Source organism: Halichoerus grypus, chromosome 3 (assembly GCF_964656455.1).
Source record: "Halichoerus grypus chromosome 3, mHalGry1.hap1.1, whole genome shotgun sequence".
NCBI lineage: Eukaryota > Metazoa > Chordata > Mammalia > Carnivora > Phocidae > Halichoerus > Halichoerus grypus.
In genome coordinates this window covers 59,072,469-59,086,246 of record NC_135714.1, presented here as the reverse complement: position 1 = coordinate 59,086,246, position 13,778 = coordinate 59,072,469, and the positions used below count along the sequence as shown (strand labels likewise).

The 13,778-nt window shown below is 40.0% G+C and overlaps 1 pseudogene; it reads left to right on the top strand.

Moving 5' to 3' along the window:
- The first annotated feature begins 3,803 nt into the window (after positions 1–3,803).
- LOC118526680 (immunity-related GTPase family M protein-like) lies at positions 3,804–5,891 on the top strand (annotated as a pseudogene).
- Positions 5,892–13,778: the final 7,887 nt, after the last annotated feature.

Here is a 13,778-nt window from a genome sequence, read left to right as displayed (position 1 = left end):
GGGATTTGGAATCAGACAGACCTGGAGTGTGTGCATCCCAGCTGGGCAGTGGTATTTTCCCAGCAGCGTTTTGACACTGGAGACTCTTATTCCATACAGCTATCATGACAACTTATTTTGTGAGTAGAAAAGCTCTCATTTTCTTTAAGAGATGAAGAGTGAGTCAAAGTGTTTTTCCTCAGCACATCTTATTGCTCAGATTCAAATCTGAGACTTATTTCCTGTTAATAAGGATAATTTCCTTAGTGCTATAGTTAAAATATTCTGACACAAGTCATTCAGAGGGACAATAATTCCCATCTATTTCTTCACAGCCCAGACACATCTTTATGGATTTGGAATGAACCAAGGGATGTTATTACCAATGGTCATATTATTATGTCAAGTGTTCTTCCTTGAGATTCCAAGAAGGCAATTTTTACTCAGGCTTGGGGAGGCCTCATGGAGTGAGGTTAGAATCAGAAATTGGGTGTTTGAGTTTCAGATTGTGGAATTGGTTAGCTAAGTAAACATGGACAGGTACTTACTTTTTTTGAGTCTCAATTTTCCTAAAGCCATAGAGTAATTTCTAAACGCCTCATTGGATTATTGCGAGGTTTCCTTATTCTTAACAGAGGCTAACACTCATGTAGCACATATTATGTACTAAGAATTGTGTCATGCCTCACATAAGAACTCATGGGATCCTCCAACAACCCTATGGGCAGGTACTTATTATTATCCTGATGGGGGAATTGAACGACAGCAGGGGAACGTCTTGTCCAAGGTCACGCAGCTAGCTAAGCAGCCAAGCCAGGATTCAAACTCAGGAAGTGTGGCTCCAGGCTGTTATGGCCACCAGAAAATATTTATTAAGTACTTACTAATGTCCTAGATAGTGTGCTAAGCACTTTACAAATAAAGTCTAACTCGTTGCTCCCTAGAAGTCTATGACACAGGCACTATTACTGTCCCCATTGCACAGAGAAGGAAATAGGTTCAGAACCTAAACTCAAGGGACTTGACCAAAGCCCTATAATTGGCAGGCAGAAACATTCCTTTTCCTCATCATATTTTCCTTCCACCACTTACCTTCCCCTTTCTCTAATTCTTAATATAAATATTGCTTCTTCCAGTAGTCTTCCCTGAGGTCCCACGTAGGCTAAGCTTTCTTTTATATGTACTTGTAATAAGCTGTGTATTTACCTTTGTAGTAGCGACTATAATCTTGTTCAGTTGTCTTTATGTCACTATTTGGTTAGTATCTGTCTCTCCCACCAGCATAGCCTTCACTGGAGACAGGGACCGCATCTATGTCTGGCTAGCATGGTATTCCTAGCACCTTGCACATGCTAGGTATGCACCGAATATTTAATACATTAATGCTTCCTTCACCTTCTTGGGTCGATGTTGATAAACATCAGTACGTGAAATGGACAAAGAGAAGAAAGAAATTGCTGAATGAAAGGATAAAGAACAATTTCATCCATTCATTCAGTCTTCTACCAGGAGCCTACTGTGCGCCCATATCTGAGCGAAGGAAAACGATATGTGATTCCATTAGGGGATTGTAATCATAACTTAAAAATTGGCTTTCTAAGGCATTTGCTATACTTGAGAGCTCTAACTAAAAGGCTCAGTGATTAGGAAGGAACTCAATAAAATCGAAATAAAGTATTATCTGGGCAGTAATTTCACAGTAAATTTGGTTTAATAAAAATTTCACATGAATCATTTTTAATTGACACTCAAATACTGTGAACTCTTTAGAAGACAAATGTCAAGGAAATAAACGTTATGCGTTGCTAATTTTAAATGCACTTGCAATATGGTATCTAATATAAAGGAAGTACTTTTATCTGATTTTTGCAATTTATTATCTTTTCCTGCTTTTCAGGTTGAGGAGGCATTATAGTTGTTCATAAGCTTTTTTCTTGCCTTCCGATATAAAATTCTTACTTTGTTCCTACTAAAGGAGCTCTTTAAGAATAAGGCAAAAATTAATTAATTAAACTATTCTTAAAATGTCTTCACACTTAGAGTCTGATTCATTTAAATCACTTTTTTTTTTTTTTCATTTAAATCACTTTTAAAAATAAAATTTATTTCTTAGAACAAAATAGAGATTTATAGGGAAATTGTGAACATAGTACAGAGAATTCTCATGCACTCACACTCAGTTTCTCCTATTATTAACGTCTTATATTAGCATGGTAAAATTGTTATAATTAATGAACCAATATTAAAATATTCTTATTAACCAAAGACCATACTTTATTCAGATTTCCTTAGTTTTTGCCAAGTTCCCATCCAGGATACCACACTACATTTTGTCCTCATGTTTTCTTAGGCTCTTCTTGGTTGGGACAGTTTTTCAGCCTTTCCTTGTTGTTGATGACCTGGAATACTTTAGGAGTAAAGGTATTTTGTAAGATGTCCCTCAGTTGGGAAAGGTCTATTGTTTTTCTCATGATTAGACTGTGATTGTGGGTTATTAGGAGGACAACCACAGAGGTATACTGCCATTTTTATTATATCATGTCAAGGATACATACTATCAACATGGTTTATCAGTCTTGATGTTGACCTTGATCGTCTGTCCGAGGTAGTGTTTGTCAGCTTTCTCCGTGATAGTGACTTTTTTTTTTTTTTACCTTTTTCATAATGTATTTTGTAGAAGGAAGTCACTATGAGTCTTCCACACATAAAGAGTGGGAAGTTACACTCCATCAGCTTGAGGGTGGAATGCCTGCACAAATTGTTTGAAATTCTTCTGCATGGGAGATTCTTTCTTTCTTTCTTCGTTTGTTTCTTTGTTTGTTTGTTTCTTTCTTCCTTCCTTCCTTCCTCCCTCCCTCCCTTCCTTCCATCCTTCCTTTCTTCCTTCCTTTCACCATTTATTTATATTGGTATGGATTCATGGATTTTTATTCTATGCTTTGGGTTATAATCCAACGCTAATTCTTTTCTTGCTTATATTGTCTCTGCTCTGGCCATGGGAGCTCTTTCAGTTGACACCTGTGTCCCTTTAACATATTTCCATCACTGTGGGGTCTTTTCTCTGTTCATAAGTTTTTGAAGGACAAGGTCTATGTAAATCTCATTTTAACTCAGCACATTGTGTTTCTGTCCCCATCCCTATCTTTGCCTCCCTCCCTCTCTTTTCCTCTCCTCTTTCTCATTTCTTTATTCATTACGATCTGAAAACAGGAAAGAATATATGATCTCAAATTTTGCTATTTGAAGGTAAATTAATTGTCCTTGGAGCCTAGCCATTGGTTCTCAAATGTTAGTGTGCAAAAAATTAACCTGGAGAGCTTGTTAAAATGCCCAGCCAACATTTTGACTTTTTTATATAAAGGAAGGGGCTGATTAGGATTCTGTGTGTTAACAGGTACCCCCAGGAAATAATAATGGAGTTCTTTGAGGGCTTTGCTTTGGAAAGCAATGAGTCTGAGGGCAGATAGTTGTTCTGAAACACACATTTTTTTTCCCTAGTGGCCCATCATACTATTTGGACATATATACCCACTGTTTGTGATAAAAGGGATATAGATTTGAGGATTTTCCAACACAAAAACTATTTTGCTGTAGGAAAGAACCCTAAAATATTCAAGATCTATGCTCAGAGTTAGTTTTACATTTTAGCATTTGAGTTCATATAAGGTCCCACTTTTTTTCCTGCTCAGTATAGAGTGTTTAGGACCCCACACAGTATTTTAGGTCTGGGAGGGAACTGAGGGATCATCAGCTCTGGTCCTCTCTTCTCCTAGGGCACAGAAAAGAAACTGCGAGTCCTGGAGGATTGGATTGTCCAAGGTCACATGCTTCTTGGTGGTGGAGCTAGGTCTGGAAAAGGTCTTCCCAGAGATTGTTCCTTCGAGACAGACATAATTGAACATAATCGGTTTAGGTAGGTTTTTGTGAAATAGACAATTTTGGATTACTCTTTCTGTTTTTATATTTTTATATCAAGGTACAACTGCATCTGGGTTTCAGGCTTATAACTTTTGTTAATTATAAAAGTAGATGATGTAAAATATCAGTGTTGCCCACTTGAAGTTCTCTGTTTAACTATTTTTAAATCGAGTTTTAAAGATATTAAAACTGGCACTTAGTTCTTGGCTTGGCCAAACTTAATCTGAGTCAGGTCGGCTTCTACGATGATACAGGCAACTAGATATAGAAGGATTAAGACTTGGAAAGTGAAAGGGTGGGCAAGGTCTCATGGTAGAGGTGTTTCTGGGGAAAACCCTTGTTTAATTAATTAATCAGGCAGGGTTGTGATGACACATACGGAGACACAACTCCTATCCCCTTTAGGATGCTTCTATAAGATGGAACTAACTGGCAGAAGAAAGACCACCTTGATTGAATGTTTCACTGGGTGCCTGAAGCTGTGAGGTAAGAGAACTCTGGACTAGAATTGAGTTTGGCTTTGCCCCTGACTACCTGTGTGACCTTGCTCAGGGCATGTTACTTCTCTTGTCTGCTCAGTTTCATTATCTGTAAGTTGAGGGGATTGGTTTCCAGTAACACTGTTCATTAACCCTTCATATTTAAAGGTGCCACAATTATGGATTTGTCACTTCTGGACCATCACTAATAAATACCGCAAAAAGTGAATTCATTTATCTCTCCCTCTCTCTCTCTCTTTTTTTTTTTTTCCATTCTGGAACTTTGATTTGGCTTTCAGAATACTTATTTATTTATATATTTATTTTAAGATTCTATTTATTTGAGAGAGAGAGTGAATGAGAGAGAGAGAGAGAGTGCACAAGCCAGGGAAGAGGCAGAAGGAGAAGGAGAAGTAGACTCTTTGCAGAGCAGGGAGCCCGATGTGGGACTTGCTCCCAGGACCCTGAGATCATGACCTGAGCTGAAAGGCAGAAGCTTGACAGACCAAGCCACCCAGAATCTTAGTTATTTGAACTGGAAAAGAGTTTCAGGTCAATCTCCATTGACATTTGTAACTTATTTTATGATCTACTGAAGGCCATTTCATAAATGGAGTGCTCAGGACTGCAGAGCTGGCTGACACCTTTAAGCTGGAAAAGAGATGGTATCTCAAGAGGTATTATTTCCTGTCATGGCCACGTACCAGAGGGCTATGGGTGTGTGTGTGTGTGAGAAAGAGAGAGAGAGAGAGAGAGAAGAGGTTGTTGAATAGAATTTGGAAGCAGATCCTCTCTGTATCTATATTGATAGGTCTATGTCTATTTCTCTCTCTTTCTATACATATCTATTTATATCTATTCTATATATCTCTACCTCTATAGAGAGATCTATATAGAGATATAGAGATTAGAATAGAAATATTTATTTTTCAGGGAAACTCTCCAGAATGAGGGAGTGTGTGAACCCATCATATTCCTGGTCTCCAGCTTTGACCGCTTATTGCATGACTTCCCGGAGCTTAGGAACTGCTTGCACAGAGACATGTCTGACATCGGGTACCATGGTCTCCTAGAGGACCTGCCTGAAAATAATGAGAAGGTCATTAATGACAAAGCAATCACTTTGCAAGGGCAAATAGGCTCAGAGTCTTTGCAGGGAAACTTTGGATTCCAGAATGCAGATGATGGGGAGTTTTTGAAAGCTTCCTGCTCGCTCTTTGGTGTGGATGATGAATCTCTCCAGGAAGTGGCGCAGAGTATGGGAAAACCCATGGAGGAGTACAAGGCCATTATAAAGTCTCAGGATCTGCACACTGTCCTCACAGGGGACTGGGCATTACCGTGCATGAATTGTAATAGAGCTTCTTACTTATATCCAATTCTGAGCTACATCCCAATCCTAGGTAACACTAGTATCCCCACCTTAGATGGTGGAATCAGGGTCACCTCCTTGAAATAGTTGCTGAGGACACCAAGACCATCCTGAAGAAAATCCTGACAGAAGCCATCATCTGAAAAGTGAGCAGACTCAGCAGACTCCTTCTTGGGGAAAGTCAGGACATCTGGGATCCTCTCCTCACGCTGTACCCTTCAGAATTCTCAATCAGCTCAATACTTCCACTTTTCTCAGTTCTAAGTTCCTTGAGGTAAATGAGCAGACTAGATCATTTTGAACCTGCATCTCAGCAAATTTCCAAATATGTTCTACTTCTTCTCATTTATTAAATGAGCTGAAATCCAAAGGTGGAAGAAAAGATTGCACAATGTGACATCCAGTCTCATTCTGACATTCCCATATCACTGAACGTCAGCATCATTTTTCCAAGGCCTCTTGGTTTTCCCCTGTTCCTTCACTTTTCACTTCTCAGTCCATGAACTCACAGAGGCATACCTGGAGGCAGAGGAGAGAACATCCTTTGGGATGTTCCCTTTGGGGAAATATGATGGAGAGTGTGTGTTTAGCTGTTCTCCAAGGCCAGTCTGGTGTCCTGTAAAACTCTGCCCTTGTAGCTGTCCTCAGCAATTGCCCAAATCATTTGTACCCAAAAAAAGATACAGGGGATGGACTCAAGGACCATTTTACTGGGACTGGAAAATTTGAATGGAAAAGCAAATCTGACTATTATAAGTACCAAACACTGCCCCCCCTCCCCGGCCCACACCTAGAGGTCCCATGCTCTTCACAGGCACACGCTCATGCTGGGCCTGTCATAGGAAGTGGTGCCTGTTAGATTATGTTTGCTGTACAGAAATGTTTGCTCATTTAAATTACCTGCTGTGTTCTGTTATTTGCCAAAGTTATCTCCTACGTTGGTCAAAAGAAACTAAATTTGAGCATCAGCATTAAGGAAACTAACTTACTGTCTATGATCTCACTGTTTATACAGTTAACCCATACTATATAGACTCTATGAAAATTCTAATTGGAAACCATTCCAGACCCTAGATCTAAATTTTTCTCCTTGCTGGGCATATATGTAATAAAAATGGTTTTTTATTAAAAAAAAGAAATATTTATTTTGTATATTTAAATATAAATCTATACCAATGTTTATAGATAATAATTATATTACCATTAATATATTTAATAATAAGTATATTAAATATAAACACATATTTCTCCTGCTGGGTTTGATCTATCAATAGATCTATCTATCCCTCTATCATCTAGGTAGCTAGCTAGCTAGCTATATCCCAGGAAGAGAAAAACATAAATCAAACAGATGGGAATGCCCCTCTTCAGAATGTGTCATACAAGAAGGTGGGCAAAAATCTTCTGTATTTTCCTGATGTACTGATGCAATTAACCTATTATGTGATGTGGGCCCGTGGTCAACGGTCAAGGAAGAATTCTTGAGATGTTTTCCATGCAAAAGGTGTTTTTATTAAAGCACAGGGACAGGACCCCTGGGCAGGAAGAGCTGCATGCCCTGGGATTGTGAAGAGCATCGGTTATGAAATTTTAAGTTGGTTGAGCATGGGAGGCTAGAGATAAAGGAAGTTTCCAAAAGGATTTTCATATGTTAAAGAACAACAGGGTCCTGGAGGTCTGGCTATTGTCAAACTAAGTTTGCTTTTTGCCTCTAGCAAAGCATTAACTTTAAGGCTGCTGTGAGTTCTTTAAGGAATGTCCTTCTCTGCCTGTCTCTAGTACTTGTATACACGCTGCTGAGTTAGAAATGTAATTTTATCTACATTTCTTTTGCTTTTGTTCTCCTCATCACCGGGGTCTTCTCTCCCTCCCTGCATCTCTGGGTTGTTTGGTCTTTTGTGGTGAAGAACCCAGAGGACATGAGGCAGGAGAAGGAGGGTGGAATGGGATTAAGCCAAGGAAGGAATTTTCCAGGGATCTTGGGTAAGAGAAGCGCAGCAGACAGAATGGCAGACAGATGTGGCTCTGAGAAAAGGTGCGCTAAGAAACATGGTCACTGTTTCAGTATTCCCTCCCCATGATTTGTGAAATCCAATGACTTCAAAACTCCTTTTTGCTTCTGGACGCTGTTTTGGACAGCAGTGCTGCTTGGTGACTGACCTACACAATCAATGGCTCAATTAAGTATCACAATAGTTCAACTCTGTGGAGAGAACCCAAGGGCCTGCTGGGCAAGTATGAAGGGGAACTTTGGACTTGATTGTTTTGCTCTCGGAAGTCAGCTTTAAGGCTCCTGATATGATGTTCAAAAGGCTGGGGGTAGTACTCCAGGGGCACAGATCAGAAACCCATGGGGCTGGGGCCTGTCTCTGTGTCTGCCATAGAGAAGGCTCAAAAGACATCTTTTTGGAATGAATGGGGGTGTTGAATAAATAGGAGAATCTGTGTATGCAGGGTCTGGTTTAGGTCATTGATTCCTATCTAGTGAGGGGCATTAAACTAGGGAATGGTTCTCTGAACGAGTCCTGGGAGAATGTGTCCTAAGTTATTTGAGAGGGAGAAAGTAGTAAAATATGTAAGGAGTTGGAATTGAGAAAAATATTAAAATTGTATGGGAAAATAGAGGTGTTGATCATGGAAGTAGGTTTCTTGCAATTTACTCACTTATAACTTGTATATTCTGAATAGAAAAAAAGAGATGGAAGGTCCTGCCTCTGTGTGAGGTCATCGATTTCATCTGCAAAAAAGGAATAATACTGTCTGTCCTGCAACATTGTCATGAGGACTAGAAGTGATGGATGTTGATGTAAGGAACTGATAGGCCCAGGCATCGTAAAATGTAAAAACAACACATTTTATATTATAGCTACCATTATAGCAGTGATCAGCCAGTCCCATTTTTCAATTCTTTAACAAACAATACCACCCTCGATCCTATTTCTTTCTAGCAAAGTTTTATCTGGGTTGGTGTACCTACCAGATAAATGCTGTAGGTTGGCGACTCCAGGCTGCCCCGAAGGCACATGCTCTGAGCCCTCCAAACTCCTCCAAACTCCTGGCAGCCTGGAAACCACCAAGCTGGTCCGAGGTCACATTCACAGCTGTGGGAACTGAGTGCCGGAGGCAGTCATGATTTACTGGCTCAGAAAACCAGTTCTCTCCTGAAGCATCTGAGTTAGGGAATTGGTTTTTCTCAGAGCAGGGTGAAAAAAACATTGTTACATGATCAGGATTTCTCTGATCCCCAGAAAAATGCTTATCCCTTTTTCTTTTTTTTTCTCGCTCTGCTTGGCTATTTCTCTTCTCACCCTGCCCTACTCCCTTTAGTAATTAGTTTTGGAAAGAAATCACTCACATAATGAAAATGATCTAGAAACTCAGATTTAAAAAAAAAAAATTCTAGCCAACATGCTTATGTGTGATTCAAAGTTGCTTTAAACCTACAGAAATTTGTTTGCACAAATTAATAACAACTTTTAATAAACAGACTTTACTGTTCACTGCTAAAAATATTCCAGTCAAGCTTTAGTTGAAAAGAAAGATATGATAGGAATCTATCCCCATGGCAACAGGACTTTTAAAAGTAGTTTATGTTACAACAGTGATCCCTGACAGCTTTTGAAGATGTTTGAGGGTTTGTTTTTCATGACTACCTTGGTGAGAGGGAAAGGAATAGAAAGGACACAAAGCTGAATATGCAGATTTTGAATTATCAGCTGGGGTAGCCTTAACTTCATTATATTCAGAGATGAACTTAAAAGGTGCTCATGATGATAAAACTGGAAGTCTTTAGGAAGGTAAATTGCCTCCTCCATAGGTAAGCTGCCAAACCTTGTGGATTAGTCTCTCTGCCTGAATAGGAGACCACATGCAAGGGCCCGATAAGAATAATAAAGGTTTGTAGTTATTTAGAATTCATCTTGAGTCTAAACAAGTTTCCCTGGACCATCTCACCAGTCAAGGGAGACTAAGAATTAGTGTCAGGTAAAAAGATGTTGTTGTATAAATGGCAGGTCTTACTAGAAAGTGTGTTTCAGTGCTGGCTCGCTCCATTTCACCATGATAGAGACCTTAACAAGCCATCCTGTAAGGTGCCCTTCGCAGCCCCAATAAGTCTCGAGGGGAGTCAGGCAGAGTCAAGAGGGGAGCTCACCTTGGGTAACCAGGCTCATCTTCAAGTGACCATTGGACCAGGTCTGGGACTCAGTCAATGCAAAGGAGGTGACTTCGATGGCAAGTAAGCACCTAAGCAAGGAAACCAGAGCCCAAGCTTCTATTTTAGAGTACAGACACAAATTGAATGCAACTCAAAGCACCCTTTTATTCCTATTATTTTCTGGTTTTGAAGGGGAATATCTCTTATTGTTGAAAATTTCAAGATGTACAAAAAAGTATAAGGGAAACATCATCCATTATGACCAGCCAAAGGTGATATCAATCTTATTTTAACATTTTTCTGATGCACCAGAGACAGACTTTTAGAAGGGAAAGGTATCTTTTAAGAGTCAGGTTGCCAGCCCCTTGGTTTATAGATGAGGACTGTATTCAGGAGGGTCAGCCAGTGCTGAGCTCACACAGCCAAGTGCACCCAAGCTCACAGACTGCTCATCCAGAATGTTCTGCCCAGCACCACGCTGCCTCTTGTGCTCAATTATTTTATCTTCTAAGTATTTCAGGAAAAACATTAAACCTTCCAATCCTCAAGATTGCTCAGAGAACAGCTTTGCAGAAAGCAAACACCTATTCGGAGTTATCATCAAAGCCTGAGCTCTCTAACTGGGATTACCTAAATGCATTTTATACCTAGGACAAAGTCTTTATTAAAAAAAATTAATGGTAAAGCTGGACCAAAAAACAGTGCTTCACCTACAAAGTACATTTATTTTTTCTCCAGCTAAGTGCTTGAGCTCCCGAATTTGGTATTTGAGAAAGAGGACAATGGATCTGCAGTTAAATAATAAAATAGCCTTTAATCCCAATCACCATGGGGGATGCCACAAGAGCGGTTCTGAGGAATTAGGGACCCACAAATCCAGGGACTTTTTTTTTTTTATTTCGAAAGCTCCATTCTTCACCATATCAAATATATTAAAATACACCCACTTGGCATATTACAAATTATTTGGGGCTACAACATTGATGAAAGGTCTTTTATAAAGTTGAGTGCTGTTAAGGATGCATGGTCTTAGGATGTAAACTTTGCCATTGTTTATATGAGTTGAGCTGCAGATGAGAAGCTGGCCTTTGTATCCATTTCCTACAGCTGCCGTGACAAACTGGACGGCTTAAAACAATAGAAATGTATTCTTTCACAGTTGGTGAGGCCTGATGTCCAAAATCTGTTTTGCTGGGTTAAGATCAAGGTGTTGACAGGGTCATGCTCCCTTTGGAGACTCTGGAGAAGAATCCTTTCCTTGCCTCTTTCCGCTTCTGTAGGCGGCTAGCACTCCTTGGCTTGTGGCCACATCACTCCATCTCTCCCTTCATTTTCACTGTGCTCTCTTCTCTGGGTGTGTAATCTCCTTCTGTCTCTCTCTTATAAGGACCCTAGTGATGGCATTTAAGGCCCACCCAGATAAGTCAGGATTATCTCATCTCCAAACCCTTAACTTGAACCCATCTGCAAAGATCCTTATTCTAGATAAGGTAACATTTAAAGGCTTCTAGAGATTCTGATATCTTTGGGGCCACCATTCACCCCACTCCAGCACAATATTACATTTTGTAGCTCTTCAGCTAAGCTTTTTAGCGATTTTGATTTAGTAAGATTTTTATGTTTGTGTGTTGGTACCATTATAATTTTTCCAGTCTCAAACATTTTTGTGGTCCCTCCAGAGGCTTCTGGCTTTGGGCACTTTGCTCATACTGGATAAAAGTCCAGGAGAGAGACTTTCTCTCTGCCTACAGCCAAGTTGGTTGATAAGAATTCTCTTTTTGCCATTGTAACTGGAGCAGGCATTTTTTGAAGAGGCATTTTGCTAGGAAGCAATGGCAAAGGAAGAAACACCATTCTACAGGGTCCTTGGATGTCATGTTTCTGTAGCAGCAAATAAGAGAACTACAGAGAGTAGTAAAGCACCTGATGCCAACTAAAGTCCAGGCAGAGAAGCACTTACTTTAAATTCCAAACGTGGAACAACTGGCTACATTTGCTAGCTCTCAGGAACTTAGGGTGCCGTTAGGCACCCTGATGGGCCCTTTTCCAGAATTAGTTCTAGTATTTACAGCACCTCTCCAAATGAGATATAAGCCTCACTTTATAGAAGAGGAAAATCAGGTGCAAAGAGGCTAAGTCTTTTGCCCAAAGTTACTGAGGAAGTAGGTACCAGAGTGAGAATTTGAACCCAGGTCTGTCTAGCTGCAGAGTTCCATTTCTTGTCTGTGTGCTGTGCTGCAGTGTTTCTGAAACAAGAAAAAGAGTACCTAAAATATGACAAGAAGTAAAAAATGTAGCCCAAAGGACAACGGGACTAGAGCCAGGACATAGACTTGACCTCTGTCGCTCCAAATCAGTCTTCGTTTCTCTCCTAGGATGGGGAAAACAATAGTTGACATAATTACTTGTACTAGCAGGGTGTGTGTGTGTGTGTGTGTGTGTATTTGCTATTTGGTAAACTGTGTATAACTGATTCCATAGCATGGGTTCTAGTCTTTGCAACTAAACTTTTTTTGTTGTCTTTAGTCCTTAAGTGTCTTAAATTAAACAAAACAAACAAAAAATCCCAAAGCTTCCTCAGAGTGTGTTAATACCCAAACTTGATGGATTCAATTAATATTAAGAGTTGTTAGCACTGTGCCCAGAGCAGATGAACCAGAAAATTCATGTCCTTCACAGAATCTTTCCCACATTCAATGTGTTCTGTTCAATAATTCTACTTCCGTCTCTAATATTGGCAATTAGTATCATTTATTCAATATTCCTTTAATGCTTGCAGTTTAAATTTATATTTACTTTAAAAGGCAACTCTATCACATAATTGGAAAATCAGTATCATCCACTAGAAATATGAATGCAATGAGAAGGAAACTATTTCTGAATTTTAGCTGTACTGTCGCCTAAGAAGCAGGGACCTGGCTTGCTGTGTTATTGTCAGAAAGGAAGATTAGCAAATACTATATAATGTCACTCCCATGTGGAATTTAAGAAACAATACAAATGAACAAAGGAAAAGGAGAGAGAGAGAGACAAACCAAGAAGCAGACCCTTAACTCTAGAGAACAAACAGATGATCACCAGAGGGGAGGTGACTGGGGGTATGGAGGATATAGGTGATGAGGATTAAGGAGTGCATGTATCATGGTGAAAAAAATAAATAAATAAAATTTTTAAAAAGAAACAAACAAAAAAAAGGAAGATTAGCAAGAGTTAGTGAGGCCGTAAGTGCACACTGGCCTTAATCTCAGACTTGCTCCTTGACAAAATTGGAGGACTGAATGAGACCTAAGAAGGAGGTAACTTTCTCACCTCTAGGTGGTTCAGTGTGATTATGGGCATGGAGGTTCAGTGTGATTATGGGCATGTATGTGAGCTGCTTGAAACACATTTTACTACCCCCAGGACTCCCCTCCCTTCTTGTGGTCTAAGGCCTGAAACTGAGGTTTTATGTTACATGCTGCTTTGATGTCTGAAACTGGAGGGCCTTGAATGGCCTACTCACAAGCTTCTCTCCCTTACTCTACCTTGTAGATAAAATCCCCTGCCCAAACAACCCTCCTTATCACCGTGACAGGCACAGTGCCTGCTTATCCCTCCATCTCAGACTCCAGTTCCCTGACCACCTATAAGCTAGCACCAGCCAACTGCATCCTTCCATAGGAACCAGGGTTACCTCACACTCTTGCTACTGCAAAGCCTGCCTTTCAAAATCCCTGCTTCTTCATTTGGTTCCGCAGTCAAATCCTCCAGAGTGGCACACGGTGTCCTTCTCCCCCAGGCTGTGGGTATATGACTAAAAAACTGCTGGAAGTTCATCCATCCAGTGTCAGGTGTCTTGCATCTGCCCATCCTGATAATCCTGGGGAGGGAATCC